The sequence below is a fragment of the Struthio camelus genome, chromosome 1, assembly GCF_040807025.1.
Source record: "Struthio camelus isolate bStrCam1 chromosome 1, bStrCam1.hap1, whole genome shotgun sequence".
In the NCBI taxonomy this organism is placed as follows: domain Eukaryota; kingdom Metazoa; phylum Chordata; class Aves; order Struthioniformes; family Struthionidae; genus Struthio; species Struthio camelus.
In genome coordinates, this window is record NC_090942.1 from 111,098,726 (window position 1) to 111,114,592 (window position 15,867).

A 15,867-nucleotide genomic window follows, 5' to 3' on the forward strand; every position below is an offset into this window, starting at 1 on the left:
ATTGAGAATCCTTCACTTGCTATGGAAGTATGCAGCCAAGCTATGTGCTGGGGTCTGTAGGTGTGTATGTAAGAGAAATAAACTTATGTCTTCTGTTTCTTTCTGCATTACAAATCAGACAGCAACAATCATAATTTATCCCCAAATCATGTTAAGAGTAACTTCCCGTATCGTTCTGCCTTTAGAGGAACCCTTCGGCTTGGCACACATCTGGGGCGCTACATATCTCATTTTCCAAGGAACAATTTCTCCTTTGCTAAACTTTCTGGCTTGTCTTACACAAAAATGATCCCATAGAATGGAAAGAGGCCAAGTGTTGCATTGGCCCAAGTATGAGATGATGAGTATAATTGGGTTTTTATTTATTATGTGACTTGGCATTATGATATCTGAATTATCTACACAGGCCTATACACGCCATATAAGAAAATGAGCCCACTAGCTGGATACTGTGCCTGGAATTAATCATCCATATGTTGCATTCTTTCTTGCTTTCTATTTTCCTACCCATACGATCCCATCTTGTCTGCCCTGTGACAGGTCTGCTTCAGCAGCCAGGTATGTTTAGATGTTTTTAATGGACTGGGGTGGGAGGATGAAATATACTGTGATGGAGGTCTTACCCAATCCATTCGCAGACTGGTAAGTCCTTACCCTGTGTGCAAGGAAGCTTGTAGCACGGCGTTATCTTTCCAGAACATAAACCCCTTGTTAAATAGTAGAATTACACTGATACCTTTTCTAGATGAGCTTCCTCATTTCGAAGCCAAGGAATGGACTTGCAATTCACTGTGGGTTTCATTTTCTAATTGAATTCGCGCATTGATTTTACCTAAATGTTAGGAGTCTTATTTCACCTTTTCGATACGCTAGTGGTGAGCCCAATTACCAATTGAATCAGTAAATGTGCAGTTTGATTGTCCTGGGACTCCAGAATCAGGATTTGAGTCCCACAAATCACACTATGAACCCACTTCTTTGAATTTATCTCTTTTAGTCTATCTAGATATGTCCAATGTCTGATGTGGGAAGTACATTTCCACGCTAAATCAGGGGTAAGAATATAATAATTATAAATCATTATGAAAGAAGTATTGCCATAATTTTCAACATAAATTAGTTTCCATAAATTACAAAATTTCCTTTCCTGGAACTATTGTGTTCTGTGAAATTAATTGAAAAAATAAATAATGTTCGAAATTTCTTGTCCATAGGAAGCTGGCAATTAAACACATCACACTTTATATTAATTTCTGATCATGAAAAGTGCTTTGGGGTGTATGTATTTTCTTGCAAGAACTCAGGCACACACATTCAGTAAGTTCTGCAAAAGTGCAATGCTGGAAATAATATATTCACAGAATAATACCAAAGATCAGTTCTGTATAAAAATTTGTGATATTTAATTATTCAATTAATTCTCTTTGCATGCAGTTTGTGGGAATATTGTGACTTTCAAAAATCATTTGGCTATTCAAACTAAATCTAACTCTTTAGACTGCTGAAATATTGAGTATTCACCGTGCATTTACTGCTTTTACTAAATTCCTTGGTTTAACAAATGTTATTTGTAAACCTGCTTTGTAAATAATAACACCATACAAACTACAACTAACATAACCGTAGTGGTAAAAACAATTAGGCAGTTACAGTCCTGTGAAGACTTAATCCCCTTCTCTTCATAGGGATAGTATTGCTGATAAAACTTGAGTATCAGCCCGGTTACTAAATGTAAAACATTTGTCTGTCTAGAAGATCTTACTGTCAGATGTCTGATGTGAATATTCAGATTTCTAAAATGGTTCCCAATTCAAGAAATATCACTAGTCAATATTTTACATAGCTATTCTGAACTGGGAACTAAGAAAAGAGTTTCAACAATTATCCTCGCTTTCCATTACCACAGATAATGTCCGAAAATTCCTTTGCTAGATGATTCTTATGAAGGAAGTATAAATGAATACAAATGAGGATGACTAAAAGAAGCCAGCTTATAATGTTTTTATTTGCTTTTACTTTGATTTTTATTGTTTTTAGCCATCTTTTCTCAGCTCCATTGTAAATGAAAAATATTACTCAGAAGCCTGTATCTTTCCTTTTGTTTTGCTGACAATTTCTTCAGTAATTTAATGTAATTTACAGAATTGTGCAATGAATAACTAGTGACTTTACAACATTATCCTAATAAATAATGAAAATTGCCATCAAACAAGGAAATTAAACTATTTATAAATAATATTGTTAAGGCTGTGGAAGAGCCATTCGTTGCATTTGTAAGCCCGTCGTTTCCATGAAAATTTCTCATCTCTCTGAAAGAAAGCTGTTACTCTTGCAAAGATAGAGAGAATAACATTGTTTATATTTTTTGAAATGTTTGTCAATGAAGTATTTTAATCTCAGTCAACACTATGTAATTGCTTTCCACCTCATAACAGCATTGCTCAGAGTTGTTTGGGCTCCCTTGGTTGTATTCAACAGTTTTAGAAGTGGAAAAAAGACATGTGGAATTCAACAATTCAAATACCTAGCAGGGAGAACGCACATATACATATATGTGTGTGTGTACACATACATACACATATATTTATAGCTTGTTTGGGTGTGATTCATGAAGCTCTATTAAATGACCTTGTTTATATAATATGTAGGTGGTTAATATAATATATAAAGGCCAACTCCAATGAAAGTAAAGAATGCAGTACTATTCTCCAGTTCTTTAGCACTTTATCTTGGAAAAAAAGGTCAGGTTCTTCTGCCATTACACTCACTGAGAAACTACTTCTCATGGAGTCCCAGGGTTTCATTATCGTTATTCGTAGTATAAGGTGCTACTCAATAGCAGCAACTGTGGCAAAATCTGCCTCTGAACTAAATAGAAAATATTGGGCCAGTTTTTCAGCATACCTCCTTATTGACTTCAACAGAGATCTCCGCCTAAAAGAAACGGCACCCACTGGCCCTGTGCTGTTTCTCACAGTCAGCACAACTTGCAATACCTATAGAGCTCTGGTTCTTTGTAAATACCCAGTCATCTGAAATGATTAAAGTCCAATGTGGAAATGTGTGCCTTCTTACTAATTTCAGCTAGCTTTTTCTATTAACTCATGAACTGCATATTAAAATGTAATGGATCTCCGAGTTTATCAAATTAGAAAGGAAGCCACTGGGAATCTCGCCCATAATAACTTAAACACAGATTATACTGCAGCCTCTACAGACACCCTCAGCACTTGAGGCTGAATGAAGTTTTCTAATGCACTGCACAATTTTAGTCCCAACAGATCGCTATTAAAAATAAAACTGTAGAAACATCTTACTACCTCCCACAAAGTGCTGCAGACATTTCAGTAGTAGGGTTCAGTGCAGATGCATGTAGGCCTGATCCCCAAGTCAGTGGTGTCAATAAGATTTTATACACTGCTTTTATTATGCTTTATGTTTGACAGCATGTGGAAACACCAATACAGCTCATCAACATTTTTCACTGAAGAAGGACAAGGAAGTCAAGGAAAGAAGGGCCGAAGTGAGGCAGAAGTATAACTACTGACTTTGAAAAAAGAATTCTGAAACCTTCTATAACAAATCTTCGTTGGAAGTCCCAGTAAAATTATGATCTTTTATAAGCAGAAAAAAGTGAATTGCCTTAACTTCAACTGTTATCTGCAAGTAATAGTAAAGTATTAAATGCTACTACATCTGAGCAGGAGCACCAAAATATAGCCTCCAGTCCTTGGTGAGATATTATGGAAAAATAGGCATGATAATAGTGTCAGAAATTAGAACCTTTCTTCCCCTGCAAACGCAATTTTCCTTAATGTAAACGGGCAAATTTCTCTCAATTCACTAGCCTTACTAATTTAAAAGTAATAGCAATAGACAGAATGTCCGAGTTCTACTTTTTAACTCCATTATTTAACTGACTTTTTCCTCAGCATTTTGTTCAGTTAACCCACTACTTTATCCATTTTCAAACTATAACAAAAGCAGAAGGTCCTCCAGGTAAATGACACCATCTGGAAGTTGCCTTTTAGTATTCAGCCTTTGCGGCATTGTTTTCCTGAAAAGGGTTATCACCTATATTCCAAATCCTTTTTGGTCCAAATCACTCAGTTCAATGAATGCACATAACTCCAATTAACTGCTGCCTACTGGCTCAAAAGCAATTTGGTCTTTCATTAATTACTCAGGTAAACACATGAAGTGCACTTTTAGTTTGCTTGAATTCACAGAACAAACAAACTCCTCCATCTCTGATGATCCAAGACAATCTTGTCTTTTGATGCTTATCATTTAGTTGTTCAATAAAATGTAATTAAAAACAAAGACAACAGCATCCCCCCACCACCAACCCAGAGTTACAGTTAATTGTCAGGCTTTCAAACTTACTCTCCCAGAGCAAAGCTGATTGCACTTTGGGTCACAAGACTATTTGTTTAATCTCTTTCCTTATGGATTGACTCCCCTGAGTCTCACAATGAGATTTCTGGAGGTGAAACTCAGTTTTAGCTCTTTGGAGCTTTTCTACACTTGATTTTGAAAAGAAAATACGCAATATCCAAAAGATTATGTGTTTTTATTCAAAGGCATAAATCAGCTCAGGTAGAAATTGAGAACTATTTATGACGCTTAGCAAGCCTTTTGATCAGTTTATTTTGTCTTTCAAGACTGAAAGAAAATGCTAAGCTAACCTGTTACTAGTTGATCTCAATTTAAGATTTATTCAGATTTCACATAGAATAAAAAGAGGGGTTAGAAGCCATTAAAAACTGTAGGACTATAAAGATCCAAACGCATCCAATCCAATGAATGCAAAACTGGTAGAAAGTGACTGAAGTATGATCAGGTTCAAGGAGCCAATTTGAAGCTACCAAGGGCTTCAGAAAATAAATTGAGCAGCGCTAAAGGTATGCAAGGGGTAATTATAAAAATTAATGGACTGCTATTCCTGTAGTTTTTTTCATGTTAATGAACAAATCAGTCTTGCATGTGAATGTACACATCTGTTTGTACCTATGTACCCAGAGAAACACACCCATACGTCACCCAAGCTGGCTTGATTGCACTTTGCAGGACATATTTGTATACATTTTACCACTGTTTCTGTAAACAGTAGTTTCTTTCAGAATGTTGCATACCCTCTGCCTGGGTCTTAATGGAAGTGTTAATTAGAAGCGCAGTAGGAAAACAATTTATGCTTGTAAATGTGTCTTGTGTATGGAATTTGAGTAATGAGAAAAAGCAGGCCAGAACATTTATATGAACAGATACTAATCACTGTTTCTGAGTCTAACATGCTCACTGTTACTGCCAAAAGCACAGCACAGAACCATGAAACAGTTAGATTACAAGAGAGTTTAAATAATTTTTAAAAAGAGGTGAAGTTCTCCAGTTTTCATGAAAGTAATTGTACATGTTTAGCTGAAAGTAAAATGTAAGTTTGCTTTCATAAAGCCTGCTTCTACAGTGTCTTTAATTTGCTTCATATTCAATATCTATCAGTCTCTACACACCTACTGGGATGGAATTTCTTAGAAATCTGTTAAGTAGGGGCAGGATTTTACCTGCTCATAACTACACTGCCGCAAATGCAGTTTGCGTATATCTAAGTGACACCTTCTACAGTCAAAAATCAGGCTCCGAGAAGGTCAGGGAAAAATCCTGTGCTGTCCTATATTCTTGCAATAAACTGAAACTTATCGGGAAAAGGGAGGTGATAACAGTAGACTTTAATATAGTTAGTTAGAGAACTTATATTGGCATGTTTATAGTGATGGAGGATTAACTTTATAAACCAATGAATGTTTAATCCTGAAAGCAAATTTGGAATCCCAGAAGGAGGAGGAAAAAGCAAGAAAGGGGAAACTGCGGAAGGGAAATATTGATAAAAGGAACAACAAACATGGCAAAGAATAAAGGAAAGAAGAAAATAAAAGGCACTGGCACTGCATGTACCAGTGCCAAGCTACCTATTGCCTTGCAAAATAGTAGAATAGATACAAAGGTTAATGAAGATAATAGTTTGATTACTTACCACACGGTTTCTTTTTTTTTTTTTTTGATGGAATTCATTGTTCTTCATACGTCACACACAGTTGGAGTGGAACAGTAAGTATATAATTTTCTGCCACTGAAGTACACTGTTCATTGTAAACTGAAAGCTTTCAGCTTGCTTTAGCTCTCCATGCAGTCAGACAAAGTGATCAGCAGTTTATTCATCCAGCAGTATGGTGCATTCCTTCAGTATTATATTTACTATTTACCTGCCTATTTACTATTACTTACTATTTACTATTTACCTGTAAGCTGCTCTTATGGAGTGGGGCAGATACAAACACTGCTCTTTTTCTTCAGAGATGTAGTCAACTATATGATTTTTCACAGGTAAGAATAGATTACCTTTAATTTTTGCTGTGATTCTTACTGTATTTTTTGAGGTTATGGTAGACATCATCACATGTGCTCTCCTTTGGCCAATCCTTCTTCCAGCTTCTAGTGCTACATTCTTGGATCTTTCACACTAATTTTGATTTGTTGTACACTATTAAAATGCAGAAATTCACCTTACCCAACTTATTACATTAATAAGGTAGAATGCTACTTCAGTACTAGTCGCCTATGTTTCGCCCTGTAGTCAGTGAAGAAAAACGAGCATTTTTAAGGTATAATTCTTTGACCTGTTCTAGGCATTTATGTTAATGTGAGATAAATTGTGCCATGGAAGTCACTCGCTTCTCTCCATTACTTGGATCTTTCTCACATTACTACCCCAGATATCAGCAGCAGATATCAGTAGATCAGATGATTGCTCGATTCTTTTTGTATCTTTGTATTTAAACAGTCTGGTGGCTTGTAATAGCTGATTGTGATTACCAGTGGTTTTTGGTGCACTGCCAGAACCAACGTTTCTTAAAATTGGGAGTAGAGTCCCAAGTTATTTTTCTTTTCCTCCATTTTCTGGGCAAAATAAAACATTAAAAGTAAAGATATGTTTCAGGTATAAAAAAAAATATTTTACTCACTCAAAAGCAATTGTTTTGGTTTTGTCTTTTATAGCACCTATAAAAAATATAGAAATGTCACACCTTTTTAAAGCTGAGAAGACAATCCAGTTCCTTTTAAAGCGTTACCTTTGCTCTTTGAAACTTTGACAAATTTGACTGCAGTTTGGCTGGGCTTAAAAAGTATTTTTGGCTAACAAAAGTTTTGAAAAAGTGGTTTGCCCAGGTCTAATGGCCAGATTAGTTGTACCTTTTTTCCATGCTTGTTCCTGCTTCATAAAACTCCGTTGTACATCTGTGAAATGATTGCTTGTCCTTGCCATGAGTTATGCTTAAGTGCTGTACAGTAATTTGCCCATGCAGTGGCTGGCAACCAAGCAGCTGGCTGCAGCCCGAATCTTAGTTCTGTTCAGGGTACCCAGACCTCCTAGGCAGATTGCTGATTGCACATTGCCTCCTCTATTAGCAGCCATGACAGAGGACGAGAAGAGTGGGAAGAGGATGGGAGGGGTTCAGTGTTCAGAAAAAGCTGTTGGATCCAGGGAGTTAATCTAACGTAGCATTGAACCTTCTCACCCATCTATCTTCAGTACATTGAAGTATGGTTTGTGCTCTTGCTGGGATATTTAATACTCCCAGCATATGGTAAAAAAGAAAGGCAGCCCATAAATCCTTCCATTAGATGAGAGAAGGTGTCTTAGGAGTAGTCAGCACAAGTACAGGGACGGGGAAGAGAGCTTGAAACCAGCACTGGCAGCATGCTGGGGAGCAGGCAGAAGCCATGGCAATGCGAGGAAAATCTCTGCTTATGGTCCAAGTACGCGGTGGGAAGGAAATGTGCTTGATGCTAATCCAGGCAGAGAAAGATACTAGTGAAATAGTTGTATAAAGTAGTTTAGACAAAAATAAACACATATAAGCAAGTTAACCCCACTAACAGCTACACGGCCTGAAACACCGAGCATTATTTTAATCCCCACAACTTCACTGTGCTGATGTGTCTTTTTTTTTTTCCTAATCCTTTAGTGCTCTGAGAAATCACCTCTGTTTCTAGCAGTATCTTTGCAAACAGAACTAGGAAGTCATATTTTTTATTGTAACTGTATCAGCCAGGTAAATACTGTAATGACTCATTCTTTGTGTTACGACTTGGGCTTTCCCGGTGTTGCTGGCCTCGAGTGTTATTAGCATAATGTATTTTTAGTGAACTCTGTCAGCAGAGCGCTCTATGGCTAATCAAGCACTCATTGGGGATAAATGGTAGACTTAATATTCTTATCAGGCAACTGGAGCTTAGAAGTTACCGACCCTTGTTCCACTTACATCAAAGCCACTTACAATGCTACTAGCTTGTAGCAAATTCATTTTCTGTTCATGTCTGATTGCCTATGATGGTGCCTAGAAACAGAAGACAGAAAATGGGAAATGGGGAGGAATAAGGGCCCCTGTTGCCTGGGGCCTTAATGCAATTGCAAGATATTGATCACGTTGGATGTTCCGACCTAATCCTCACAGTTTCACAGGCTTTGCGAAAAATGTTTCTCATAAGAACATTTTCAATTTCATTTGAACCTTAGTGATTCAGTAGCACTATTCTTTAAGAGGATCTATTTAACATCAGTGATATTAGCCAATTAAACTGGGGATTTTATTAATTTCCTCTAGTATCTAATCTTGTCTGCTGTCCCAGTGAAATCTGGACATTCTAGGTCAAGGTGATCCCATGGATTCAACCCATGAGCTGCTTCCCTCTAGTGCTCTGCCTTTATCCTAGGAAAGACCACGAGAGATTGCTGGGGCAGTGACATCTGCCCAAGCTCTCAAACTCCTCCTGTGGCACCTTTGCATCCTACCACAGCCTTCCTGTTCCTGCCACGGCTTTCCTATTCCTGCTGCAGCTTTCCCATTTCTGCCACAGCTTTCCCATTCCTGGTGCACCATGGCTCTCATGGGCCGGGTGCAGGGTCCTAGCAGGGTGGGAGGGCTCCTCCAGCCCCTCCACATTGGTGTCACTGGCAGCAGCATGTCCTGGCCATTGATCTGGGTGTTGGGCAGTAGGTGCTGACATGACACTCAGTTTCCCATTGAGAAGAGAAACGACAGCCATGGAGGAAGCAAATAAAGATTTTTGGCATGCCCATGCCTCAGGATACTTGAGCAAGGAGCTGTGCAGGCTGGCACATACAGACAAGTCATTAAAAGAATCTCTTAGGGCAGTCATTAGAAATAGCACAAAAATGGGAAGAGAAGTGTCTAACTGTTATTCTGTAATTTTATTGTCCCTGGGACAAAAGGAACCACAGTTTCGTGCTGTTCTGAAATTTTAGGCCACTGGCTGTTGTTGTTCTAGATTCTTCTGTGGTACATCCAGAAAGTCTGCTGCCTTCCTGGACTGGCTGTGTGCATTGTCCTCTTTCTGTGTGTGTGTGTGTGTGTGTGTGTGTGTGTGTGTGTGTGTGTCTGTACATATGTGTGTCTGCATGTGCATGCATATGCATGTGTGTGTATGCGTGCATGGGCACATCTGAGTGTTTCTCAAAACTTGAGTTCTGTCCCTGCAGCAACTGGAGGTAGATTAAAGTCGCCTACATTGCAGTACTGATAATTTCAGCTAAGGTCTTGAGGTCCGTCCTCCACAAAACAATTTAACTACATTTCCGAATAGTTCTTTTTAAGGTTTTCTATACTACAAAGAGATTCAGACCCACATATCTTGTAGAGGAAAAGGTCTAGCAGCACATAGTTTCAAAATGTGCCATGAGAAGGTTTTCCTCATGAGATTTTTCTATCTTCAGTTAATTGGTCAGCAAGTGACTTGAGGTAGCTAACAGGCTTAAAGGCTAGTGGCCACTACAGATGTTTTTGTTGCAGACTTCAGATGTTTCTGCATTGCCCAAAGCAAATCTGATATTAAAAGGCTGGCAAATTTTCAGGTATTGACTGAGATGCTGGTGAATGAAAGTTTGGCTCCTTTAAAGTAAAATTGTTCCTTTGAAAGCTGGAGGAAGCATATGGGTTATTGTCCTGCTGCCTTTTATCCAACGTTATTGGCTGCTTCTAGTTATTTGATAATCAAATAAATGTTGTAGTGTAGTGTAGATAAAGCCACTTTAGGAGAAGCCTTTAAAGCTTCTAAGATTAAATAAGGATTAAATGGTAAGTCTTGAAATAAAGTGACTGAGTAGTAAACTGTTTATTCGCAGAGTTACTACTTCAGCTGATATTTGTCTTACTTTAGGTAAGGCTCATTTATACGGTGTTAAACCTAGTCGCATCTTGAAAGTGAACTAAACTAAATGAACCTCAATTTTATCAACACCAATTTAAGTTTAAATGAATATTTTAAGTTCTACAGGAATAAGTTTATTACGATATAACAAATCCGAAATAAGTAAACTTTAGTTCTTTAGATCAGCTTTCTTGAGTGACCTTGGCTTGAGAAGCTAGTAAATCTGTTCCCAAGGACACTATGTTATAGGTGCAGCCACATAAAAAAGTCACCACAGGATAAACAATTTGCAGATTCAGTTACTTTGAAAAAGCTGTCCCTGATGCTATCCACAAGGAACATGAGATAACTTACTCCTCACTTTTGCTCTAGGATATACATGCAAACTGAGAACGCAGGAGAAATTTCAATGGAGTAGCTAACACGTCATGAATCCACACTCTAGCTTACTGCACAGTAACTAATAAGTGTGCCTTTGCACTGAGCCTGACACCTTAAGTGTTACTCGGAAATCAGTGAAGATCATTAGCCCCTCATTTCCTAGGAAATTTTTTTTTATTTTCACGTTAATTGTTTTTTATCCTGAAGGCAATGCAAAATGGTATGTTTTGATACAAGTAGAGAATCGACCAAAAATTAAAAAAGGAAAGACTGAGGTATTATCCTCTTTTTTTTCCTTCTCTTTTCTTCATCTAGTCCATACAACTGACATATGTAGGAAACATGTGGCTCTTGTTGACCAAAATGGGAGCCAGTGGCATTCAGCATCTTGGGAAAGCAGGAGAGTTTTAGGTACCCATAAAAGTGGCTCTCCAGCCCTGCTCCAAACCCTGTAGCTGGTTAAAAGAGTCACAGAAGACTCATTAAGGATGTTAACAAGAGCCAGCTAGTCTCTGTGTCGGATTTTGTTTGGTTTGCTTGGGTGACAGCTGTCAATTGTCCGCTCCTTGTGGGAGCATCTTGTGCCTGCAGAGGGGGATTATCCCACAAGCCGGGCACCTGGCGGCACCAGCCCCTCACATGCGGGTGGAAGCAGCCCCCTGCATGCCTCTGGCACAAGCCCCCCCAAGGGATCACCACTGCCTGCAGCTATGTTGGGATTTCTTATCTTCAAAGCAATGCAACATCCCAAATATGCTTCCAGATGCGAGCCCTTTCTCTCAGTCACACCTTCCCAAATCAACCTTGCCTGAGGTTTCTTGTCGCTTTTTACGGTAGCTGGAGAATTTGGAACTTAGCTAGAAGTATTTTTCATATTCAAAGCAGTCATTAGAAGTCTGATTCCAAATTTTTTAAATCTTCCTGGCTGGAAGTGCATTGAGCTGCATCTTTTAACCACTCTCCCTTTGCCAGATGGCATTAATATACATTTTAAAATTTTTTCTTGACATTTACTATATTTCAAATGATATACAATGTAAAATATATAAACTGTAAAGCAATTGTGTTTAGCTTATGATTTTTTGGTATATCACAGTCTTCCTGTAAAGGCAACAGATGAAAGTTCAGTTGGCAGATTTGGTAAGTGGCTGCTTAAACTAAGGAGCCTTTCTTTATTTGGAGGACTCTCTGTGTCCCATTAACAGATACTTTGGGGAAGACACCCTGGGGAAGACAGCCTGCAGTTCCCATGTAAGAAGAAATTGCTATTTCATCATAAATATGTGAAAACAGGACAACTAAGCCACCTTAACAGGTACATTAAGTGTTTTCCTGTTATTCTCTAACAAATATTTTTCTCTTCAGGAAAAAAATATTATTCTACAGACTGCATATGAAGAAATATCATTCAAAACGATTGCCATCTTCCACTCTCAGTAATATAACTGAAGCTACCAAGTTACTTTCACTAGGCTATTTTAGAAGGGCATCAATATCCTAGTTTCCTTAGATGTCTGGGAGATAGCCTTGGTGATTTTTTCTTCTGGAGAAGAGGCTATGTACCAGCCTGTGCTGATTGGTAAGCTGCTAGCTGTTAAAAAGTTAGCAAATAACAATCATTTGCTTTTTATTGATAAGATTTAAACTTCAGGAAGATAGAAGAATTTGGGTTGAAATAGCTGCAAATGAGGAAATGTGGCCACAGAAAGCAGACGGAAGTTGATGTATGGGCTAATCTGTACTGATACATGCTCATAGCAGAATATGGATAAAGCAGAAAGAAAGTAAAATAACATGAGAATAAAGGTTAAGATTTGTTTGTATTCTCCCTGGGAAAAAAAAAGAAAGAGATTTTGTTTGTTTTCAATAGGATCCCTTTAAGAAATTTAGCATTTGATTATTAGACTATTTTTAATGCTAAGCGTTATTAATAACACAATCACAGAAGCGTTTCAAACTTGCTATGTAATTTGAATTACCCTAAATCTTTGGTGTAGAGTATGTGACAATTTTGTTTTAGGGACAACTTTTAATGAACACATTTACCTGTAAATCCTCAGAAAATTAATTCTTCACTCAAAAAGAGTAAAAATTTCGTAGGAGAGAGCCTGTATGCTCCACATACAATAAAAGGATTGAATTCCAGCTTAAACTTACATATAAAGCCTCAACTGGCACTTCTACTATGCGTGCTTCAAATTCTGTTTGATGTATGTATCAATGTCCTTCAGATACCACAAGCTAAGAAAAACACTGTCAACTGCCAGTTTTTGAAATTGTCTAATGCTGGCTGACTGAATTAAGCAAGCTTGTCTGTATGCCGCTATCATTTATTCTATTTAAATCCTAGCCCCTTTTCCTCTGTTTTCAATGCTACTACCCACCCACCCTTTCTTGCCTGGAAAAGGATCAACATGAAAATTCCTTTCATGGCAGATGCTTTATTTTTTTCAAATATTGTTATAATCCATACGATCTGGTAGTAGCAGATTTTATTCGTGCTCTTAAGGATGCTGGATATGGCTCATTTTATATATTTAGGACATGTTAGTTCTAGCTGTTGTTTGTCAGATTTTATATCCCACGAATGGGAAAATTTAAATAGCAACAAAGCATCTAAGCAGAAATTAAAGAAAAATGTAGAACTGAATTATAATTGAAAGTAATATTAGGCAGAATTTAAGATCACGAGGACTGCAACTGATTTTTTTGCAAAAAGTATCAGCAGATCTCTTCTAAACCCCAATGACCTGGACTTAGTTGTACGTCTCATGAAAATGCCAAAGCCTCAAGTAGCATAATGTGCCCTTAAACACCAGTCTGACGCATTCACTTAAAACTGAATTAATGAGAATAATTTTACCTACTGAATCTCTACAGTGGGGCTGATCTTCTAAAATGGGAAGCTTTGATATGAGATGGAAAATGTTCTATGTGCAAACAAAAGTTTATGTGTAAGCATTTGATTATGCATTTTCAAATGGGAAAGAAATATAACACTGAAAAGGGACCTTTACATTTAATAGGAGTCTAGAGATTTGGGAACTTCTCAGAAAATGGGGTTTGGGAGCAGCATGCGTATATCCCCATCAGAGTAGGCTTTGTCTGCTGCCATGTCTTGTACCTTCTAGGAGCCATCCACCCAGGCACGACCTCACTAACTCGGTGAAACGTGACAAAACACAGCATAGCCTAGCATATTTGAAATATTACTGCAGTGCCACAGATTTTTTTGGTTTCCTGAAGTCACCAAGAACAATATGTCACCCATTAAATAAATATACCTGAGGTATTTGTTTTTTAGAATAAATGTGCTTCTTCTACTTCACTGACATCAAGACTGTTTCGAAAAAAAAGTAGATGAGGACAAATTATGAAGATTATTATGAAATAATAGTAGGCCTCTGAAGACTCACTGCTGCATGAAATTAATTAGCAACCACTACGGCCCTTCACTAAAGGAAGTTCATTTTAATCTTGCCTTCTGCGATCTTTTCATGTCCTCAAGCATTTGAACCACTAAAGGAAAAGGCGTGAGATGAGGTTAAAGAGGGAGGGAGTGAAAGTGGCTCATGAATGGGCCTGTATGTTAGAAGGTTAGTCACAATATGGAAAACGTTCGGAAGCTCTCTAAAATCCAAAGAAATGTTTCTTTTGCTCTGTGCAACTGATGAAAAACACACTAAAGCAGAAAACTTGATATGCAGCAACAGTAGACTGCATGCCTAAACATATAAAAGGCACTGGGCTGAAACCGGACAAAGCCTTTCAGAAATCTCACCTTTCAGTTTATTCTCAAGGGGATTCCTGTTTCAGAAGCTGAAAGATACTTTTCTGTAGTAAAAAGGCCTTTTTAAACTAGTGCCTTAGTTTATTGTTGACTCATTCAAGTGGTGGCCAGTAGAGCAACTGAATTTTATTTGCAAACCCACTTGGGACTTAACAGTTTTGGCAGTATAACCTTCCTCTGGCTTTTGGAGATTTTTTGCCAGCTTTTTACCATGTAAATATGCCCAGTGAGTGATTCAGTTGGAAATTTCCATGAGAATACACTGTGACAGCGAGAGCCATAGCTATGCCCCAGCATACATCCTTCACACAGGATGGGCTGAAAAGCTTTCTGGGAATCACTAAGCGTGCAAACTGACTATTTAAATCTTTTCTTTTTTGTGTTACATTTTAAGGTGAGCATATGTTTCTAAGTATACCAAGCAGTTTTAGCCACTGATGGTTTGAAGCCATTTCCCACTGATATTATCTTGATTGATACACATTTAGAGCTTTTTCCACATAGAACTCTAATGACATTTTCTCTGCTGCTCATGCTTGTCATACTTTGCTCTTAAACAGTAGGCTGTCTGTGGGTTTATTTCCTCCAAGACACCAGCCATTCTATCATCTCGGTGTAAAAGTCTGAAAAGTATTCTTCTATTGTGTCTGATATTTCAACTGAGGCCAGTTTCTTCTGGCTGTTTGATTAATTTTACCCTGCTTTCAAGATTCTAAACTACTACTTAGATGCTATGTGATTTGATAGTATATATATTTTCACAGGCGGCTGCAGCTCCACTTACTTCTTGACATCTGGTATTCTAGTTTTATCTTTCTGCATAGCTTTGCAATGTGGGTAAGAATGATACTTCATACTTATATGAATGAAGATTTCATAGATGAGGATTTTGGAGATGGACTACTTTGAAAACGGCAGCTATAGACACTCGTTGTGTGAGGAGGGGTGAGGAGAGGGCAGGACTGACAAACTGAACTGACTGAACACTACTAAAAACAGTGAACAAAACTGAACACTTTAATCGGAGTAGGAACCAATTGTCTGCAAAAGCATAGAGAAATTTGTTTTGAGATCAGCTGATTAAGAAAAGCAAAAGTGGTTTTCTTGAGAATCATTTGATCTGGTAAAATCTGGGATTTGGGCTAGCAGAAATGCTTATGGGTGAGTGAGGGGAAATGAAAACTTTATTTAGCCATTTGTAATTAGGAGGAAATCGTATGACCTGAACTGGGCAGCAGTTCTTTGGCTATGGTATGCAAATGTATGGAGAAGCAAAATTCCTTTCTTCTTGGATGGGGATGGTATGCCAGCTGAAATGAATAAGCAGAAACTTGGGAGCCTGGTAGTTCAGGTAATCTTCATGTGAATAAGACCTAAATAAGACATGCAAATATACCTATTTTATTACCTGCTGATCAGCTTATCTTACTACTTGTGCTTCTGCAAAGCTGTACTTGGCCTGCCACTTG

At 37.9% G+C, this 15,867-nt stretch overlaps 1 long non-coding RNA gene across 1 annotated transcript in view; it reads left to right on the forward strand.

Moving 5' to 3' along the window:
* Positions 1 to 15,867, forward strand: part of LOC138065797 (uncharacterized) — a 52,223-nt gene that overhangs the window by 28,029 nt on the left and 8,327 nt on the right. Inside the window, exon 3 of the long non-coding RNA XR_011138866.1 lies at positions 11,814 to 11,923. This is a non-coding gene — a long non-coding RNA (uncharacterized lncRNA). The remainder of the gene's footprint in view (positions 1 to 11,813; positions 11,924 to 15,867) is intronic.